Below are 7,500 nucleotides of genomic sequence, written 5' to 3'. Positions count from 1 at the left end.
ATTATCATCATTAACATCATTGTCATTATTATTTCATCATTATTATCACCATTATCATTATTATTTCAATATCATTATTACCATCATTATCATCATTATCATCATCATTATCATTATTATTTCATCATTATTGTCATCATTATCATCATCATTATCATTATTATCATCATTATCTATCATTTCAATATCATTATCATCATCATTATCATCATTATCATTATTATTTCAATATCATTATTATTTCATCATTATTATCATCATTATCTATTATTTCATTATCATTATCATCATCATCATCATCATCATCACCAATTTCAACCAATTCTGCAAAACGACTGAACCGAAGCGCGTTCAATCAGCCGGTGACATAACACCAACTTTCAATTGAAATCATTAAACTCATATCAAGGTGATTAATATTCGTGCATGTCACAGTGGCTCTTGATATTTCCTATTCCTGTTTTACATTTCTTTCTTCTTTTTTCTTTTTTTTCTCTTGAAATCTAAATCATTATTCTTTTTTCTTTTTTTTTCTCTCTTTCTTGAAATCTAAATCATTATGTTAAATGGCAGTAGGAGACGGTGTTGCAGAGTTCAATGGATTCCAGTTGCAAGTTATGGACAAGGTGTTGCATCGGGATCTGGCACGGATGAGAATGAGAACATAAGGCGGGTTATATAAGTTTTCTTAATTGTGTCATAAAAATGGGGTTTTGGTTGACCTCTATCTCCGCACGTGGTGGTTCTGGTGTATGGACTGGTGTATGTGTATTCGCGTGTCAGGTCTTGTGTATGTGTATTTGCGTGTCAGGTCTTGTGTATGTGTATTCGCGTGTCAGGTCTTGTGTATGTGTGTTCGCGTGTCAGGTCTTGTGTATGTGTTATTCGCGTGTCAGGTCTTGTGTATGTGTATTCGCGTGTCAGGTCTTGTGTATGTGTATTCGCATGTCAGGTCTTGTGTATGTGTATTCGCGTGTCAGGTCTTGTGTATGTGTATTCGCGTGTGTCAGGTCTTGTGTATGTGTGTTCGTGTGTCAGGTCTTGTGTATGTGTGTTCGCGTGTCAGGTCTTGTGTATGTGTATTCGCGTGTCAGGTCTTGTGTATGTGTATTCGCGTGTCAGGTCTTGCGTATGTGTATTCGCGTGTCAGGTCTTGTGTATGTGTATTCGTGTGTCAGGTCTTGTGTATGTGTATTCGCGTGTCAGGTTTTGTGTATGTGTGTTTGCGTGTCAGGTCTTGTGTATGTGTATTCGCGTGTCAGGTCTTGTGTATGTGTGTTCGCGTGTATGGACTGGTGTATGTGTGTTCGCGTGTCAGGTCTTGTGTATGTGTATTCGCGTGTCAGGTCTTGTGTATGGGTATTCGCGTGTCAGGTCTTGTGTATGTGTATTCGCGTGTCAGGTCTTGTGTATGTGTGTTCGCGTGTCAGGTCTTGTGTATGTGTATTCGCGTGTCAGGTCTTGTGTATGTGTATTCGCGTGTCAGGTCTTGTGTATGGGTATTCGCGTGTCAGGTCTTGTGTATGTGTATTCGCGTGTCAGGTCTTGTGTATGTGTGTTCGCGTGTCAGGTCTTGTGTATGTGTATTCGCGTGTCAGGTCTTGTGTATGGGTATTCGCGTGTCAGGTCTTGTGTATGTGTATTCGCGTGTCAGGTCTTGTGTATGCGTGTTCGTGTGTCAGGTCTTGTGTATGTGTATTCGTGTGTGTCAGGTCTTGTGTATGTGTATTCGTGTGTCAGGTCTTGTGTATGTGTATTCGCGTGTGTCAGGTCTTGTGTATGTGTATTCGCGTGTCAGGTCTTGTGTATGTGTATTCGCGTGTCAGGTCTTGTGTATGCGTGTTCGTGTGTCAGGTCTTGTGTATGTGTATTCGTGTGTGTCAGGTCTTGTGTATGTGTATTCGTGTGTCAGGTCTTGTGTATGTGTATTCGCGTGTGTCAGGTCTTGTGTATGTGTATTCGCGTGTCAGGTCTTGTGTATGTGTATTCGCGTGTCAGGTCTTGTGTATGTGTGTTCGTGTGTCAGGTCTTGTGTATGTGTGTTTGCGTGTCAGGTCTTGTGTATGTGTGTTCGTGTGTCAGGTCTTGTGTATGTGTTATTCGCGTGTCAGGTCTTGTGTATGTGTATTCGCGTGTCAGGTCTTGTGTATGTGTATTCGCATGTCAGGTCTTGTGTATGTGTATTCGCGTGTCAGGTCTTGTGTATGTGTATTCGCGTGTGTCAGGTCTTGTGTATGTGTGTTCGTGTGTCAGGTCTTGTGTATGTGTGTTCGCGTGTCAGGTCTTGTGTATGTGTATTCGCGTGTCAGGTCTTGTGTATGTGTATTCGCGTGTCAGGTCTTGCGTATGTGTATTCGCGTGTCAGGTCTTGTGTATGTGTATTCGCGTGTCAGGTCTTGTGTATGTGTATTCGCGTGTCAGGTCTTGTGTATGTGTATTCGCGTGTCAGGTCTTGTGTATGTGTATTCGCGTGTCAGGTCTTGTGTATGTGTATTCGCGTGTATGGACTGGTGTATGTGTATTCGCGTGTCAGGTCTTGTGTATGTGTATTCGCGTGTCAGGTCTTGTGTATGTGTATTCGCGTGTCAGGTCTTGTGTATGTGTATTCGCGTGTCAGGTCTTGTGTATGTGTGTTCGCGTGTCAGGTCTTGTGTATGTGTATTCGCGTGTCAGGTCTTGTGTATGTGTATTCGCGTGTCAGGTCTTGTGTATGTGTATTCGCGTGTCAGGTCTTGTGTATGTGTATTCGCGTGTCAGGTCTTGTGTATGTGTGTTCGCGTGTCAGGTCTTGTGTATGTGTATTCGTGTGTCAGGTCTTGTGTATGTGTATTCGCGTGTGTCAGGTCTTGTGTATGTGTATTCGCGTGTCAGGTCTTGTGTATGTGTATTCGCGTGTCAGGTCTTGTGTATGTGTATTCGCGTGTGTCAGGTCTTGTGTATGTGTATTCGCGTGTCAGGTCTTGTGTATGTGTATTCGCGTGTGTCAGGTCTTGTGTATGTGTATTTGCGTGTCAGGTCTTGTGTATGTGTGTTCGTGTGTCAGGTCTTGCGTATGTGTTATTCGCGTGTCAGGTCTTGTGTATGTGTATTCGTGTGTCAGGTCTTGTGTATGTGTGTTCGTGTGTCAGGTCTTGTGTATGTGTATTCGTGTGTCAGGTCTTGTGTATGTGTATTCGCGTGTCAGGTCTTGTGTATGTGTATTCGCGTTTCACGTCTTGTGTATGTGTATTCGTGTGTCAGGTCTTGTGTATGTGTGTTCGTGTGTCAGGTCTTGTGTATGTGTATTCGCGTGTATGGACTGGTGTATGTGTATTCGTGTGTCAGGTCTTGTGTATGTGTATTCGCGTGTCAGGTCTTGTGTATGTGTATTCGCGTTTCACGTCTTGTGTATGTGTATTCGTGTGTCAGGTCTTGTGTTGTCAGGTCTTGTGTATGTGTATTCGCGTTTCACGTCTTGTGTATGTGTATTCGTGTGTCAGGTCTTGTGTATGTGTGTTCGTGTGTCAGGTCTTGTGTATGTGTGTTTGCGTGTCAGGTCTTGTGTATGTGTATTCGCGTGTCAGGTCTTGTGTATGTGTATTCGCGTGTCAGGTCTTGTGTATGTGTATTCGCGTGTCAGGTCTTGTGTATGTGTGTTCGCGTGTCAGGTCTTGTGTATGTGTATTCGCGTGTCAGGTCTTGTGTATGGGTATTCGCGTGTCAGGTCTTGTGTATGTGTATTCGCGTGTCAGGTCTTGTGTATGCGTGTTCGTGTGTCAGGTCTTGTGTATGTGTATTCGTGTGTGTCAGGTCTTGTGTATGTGTATTCGTGTGTCAGGTCTTGTGTATGTGTATTCGTGTGTGTCAGGTCTTGTGTATGTGTATTCACGTGTCAGGTCTTGTGTATTTGTTATTCGCGTGTCAGGTCTTGTGTATGTGTATTCGCGTGTCAGGTCTTGTGTATGTGTATTCGCGTGTCAGGTCTTGTGTATGTGTGTTCGTGTGTCAGGTCTTGTGTATGTGTGTTTGCGTGTCAGGTCTTGTGTATGTGTGTTCGTGTGTCAGGTCTTGTGTATGTGTATTCGCGTGTCAGGTCTTGTGTATGTGTATTCGTGTGTCAGGTCTTGTGTATGTGTATTCGCGTGTATGGACTGGTGTATGTGTATTCGCGTGTATGGACTGGTGTATGTGTATTCGTGTGTCAGGTCTTGTGTATGTGTATTCGCGTGTCAGGTCTTGTGTATGTGTATTCGCGTTTCACGTCTTGTGTATGTGTATTCGTGTGTCAGGTCTTGTGTATGTGTGTTCGTGTGTCAGGTCTTGTGTATGTGTGTTTGCGTGTCAGGTCTTGTGTATGTGTATTCGCGTGTCAGGTCTTGTGTATGTGTATTCGCGTGTCAGGTCTTGTGTATGTGTATTCGCGTGTCAGGTCTTGTGTATGTGCATTCGCGTGTCAGGTCTTGTGTATGTGCATTCGCGTGTCAGGTCTTGTGTATGTGTATTCGCGTGCCAGGTCTTGTGTATGTGTATTCGCGTGTCAGGTCTTGTGTATGTGTATTCGCGTGTCAGGTCTTGTGTATGTGTATTCACGTGTCAGGTCTTGTGTATGTGTATTCGCGTGTGTCAGGTCTTGTGTATGTGTATTCGCGTGTCAGGTCTTGTGTATGTGTATTCGCGTGTCAGGTCTTGTGTATGTGTATTCGCGTGCCAGGTCTTGTGTATGTGTATTCGCGTGTCAGGTCTTGTGTATGTGTATTCGCGTGTCAGGTCTTGTGTATGTGTATTCGCGTGTCAGGTCTTGTGTATGTGTATTCGCGTGTCAGGTCTTGTGTATGTCCATATATTAATTTGTGTGTGTGTGTTCACCTGATAATTATTGTTGATAATCACAAATATATTTTCTTGACTTCCACATAACAAGTTTTATGCTTATTCACATCCTAAATTTCCTGAATAAAAAAACAAAACTTGTACATCCACATTTTTTCCTTTATACATATCTTAGGTCATATTTATGCTCTTTATGAATTCTTTTATGTATCAAGTTTTGTGCCAGTTCATAAATCAACTTTAACGTATATCCTCATATCACTTTTTGTTCATGAACATATTATGTGTCCACACCGTGTGCTTTTGTGTCCATATCCACATACTATTCTTGCTGTATATCCACATATCTTTTATGCATATCCACATATTGTTCTTTATGCATATCCACATATTGTTCATTATACATATCCACATATTGTTCTTTATGCATATCCACATATTGTTCTTTATGCATATCCACATATTGTTCTTTTTATAAGTCCACATGCAAATTTCTCTCGTTTTTTTAATTCCTCTCAACTTTGCTCTAATTTTGTGCCTTATGAAATAATTATTTTCTATCCATATATCATCGTTAGTGGAAGTTTTCTATTGTTTGACAAATAATTCCATGTGTAGAAAATCATTTGTTGTTGTGAATCTATAACATGAGAAGTCGTTATGTTGTATTTATGCAATATAAGTTCATATAACGTATATCTGTAATATGATTCATAAAATACTGTTATACGTATATATAGTAATACGAAATTGTATATACGAATTATATGTATTACACATATCATATATAAACATAATTATATATACGAATTATATGTATTATACATATTATATATAAACATAATCATATATACGAATTATATGTATTATACATATCATATATAAACATAATTATATACACGAATTATTGCAAATACATAATTCATAATTATATATAATAATACATAATATATAATTCGTATATAATAATGCATAATTTATAATTCGCATATAACAATACATAATTCGTAATTATATACAATAATACATAATATATAATTCGCATATAATAATACATAATTCGCACGTATTTTCGCATGACACAAACCGTCAGACACCAAAGTTATACTTGGCCTTAGACATATAAGTCCATCGGATTATGTGACTCTGAAAAAAGTCTCGTATCAGCTGGCCTTGATCTGGTTGTGAGTACGTGTGCCGCGGCAGCTACGAGGAACGTAAAAAAAAGGTATAAGACAATCAGAAAAAAGAAGAACAAAAAGTTAATAGACTTATTTAAATTCTTTGAGGATGACGGGTAAAATACCTGATTTTTTTTGGTTGTTCTTTATACGAAAAAGGATTTTTTTTTCTTTTATTATTTCAGTAAAAGATATATTTGTCCGCTATGAGATTTTGCGAATGGCGGTTTAAAAAAAAAGTGAATTAAAAAGTAGTAGAGGATTACCTTCAGTTTTTTTTTGCACTGTGCTAAAAAAAAAGATATGAGCTGGAATGTGAAAGCAGACCCTGGCTGTGTTTTTGCGTCCATTTTTTTTTTGCACCTGTTGTACCAATAAAAAAAATATATATATGACAACAACAATAATTTACAAACTTACAAAAAAAAGTTGAGAGGAAAACGGAATTGCGGTTAACTTGTACATTTACTTGGGTGCAGTTTTTTTGTTTGTTTGTTTGTTTTGTTTATTTTTTTTTGTTTGTTTTTACGTTGAGAATACTTGATGCTAATGTTTTGTAAGTACGAATGGTGAATGTTAATATTTTTTCAATATCATTTCTACTGATGCAACCTTGTATATCTATTTTCGTAATAAGGACATAATTTACTTCTCTTTCTCTAGCTCTCTCTCTCTCTTCCTCTGTTTCTGTCTCTCTGAATTTCATTCGCTCTCGCTCTTCCTCCCACTTCTTCTCTTCTCTTTTTCTCTACCCTAGTCTTTTCTTTTCCCTCCTCTCTCTCTTTCACTGTCTCTCTCTCTCTCTCTCTCTCTCTCTCTCTCTCTCTCTCTCTCTGTCTCTCTCTCATATTTTCTCTTCATTTCTCTCTCTCTCTCTCTCTCTCTCTCTCTCTCTCTCTCTCTCTCTCTCTCTCTCTCTCTCTCTCTCTCTCTCTCTCTCTCATATTTTCTCTTTCATTTCTCTCTCTCTCACTCTCTCACTCTCTCTTTCTCCCCCCCCCTCTTCTCTCTCTCTTATTTTCTCTTACATTTCTCTCTCTCTCTCTCTCTCTCTCTCTCTCTCTCTCTCTATCTATCTATCTATCTATCTATCTATCTATCTATCTATCTATCTATCTATCTCTCTCTCTCTCTCCCTCTCCCTCTCCCTCTCCCTCCCTCTCCCTCTCCCTTTCCCTCTCCCTCTCCCTCTCCCTCTCCCTCTCCCCCCTCCCTCTCCCCTTCCCTCTCCCTCTCCCCTCCCTCTCCCCCTCTCTCCCTCTCCCCCTCCCTCTCCCTCTCCCTCTCCCTCTCCCCCTCCCCCTCCACCTCCCTCTCCCTCTCCCTCTCCCTCTCCCCCTCCCCCTCCCTCTCCCTCTCCCTCTCTCTCTCTCTCTCTCTCTCTCTCTCTCTCTCTCTCTCTCCCTCCCTCCCTCCCTCCCTCCCTCCCTCCCTCCCTCCCTCCCTCCCTCTCCCTCTCCCCCTCCCCTTCCCTCCTTGCCACCCTCTCTCTCCACACGCAAATAAATGA

General features: G+C 40.8%; 1 protein-coding gene across 1 annotated transcript in view; it reads left to right on the top strand.

Annotated features, from left to right (window-relative positions):
• The window catches only part of LOC113806387 (ankyrin repeat domain-containing protein 50), a 36,286-nt gene that overhangs the window by 3,092 nt on the left and 25,694 nt on the right, over window positions 1-7,500 (top strand). The gene's annotated exons all lie outside the window — the stretch shown is intronic.

This window comes from Penaeus vannamei, chromosome 42, assembly GCF_042767895.1.
Source record: "Penaeus vannamei isolate JL-2024 chromosome 42, ASM4276789v1, whole genome shotgun sequence".
In the NCBI taxonomy this organism is placed as follows: domain Eukaryota; kingdom Metazoa; phylum Arthropoda; class Malacostraca; order Decapoda; family Penaeidae; genus Penaeus; species Penaeus vannamei.
Note: the sequence above shows the minus strand (reverse complement) of the source record. Positions and strands in the feature narration are given on the sequence as shown.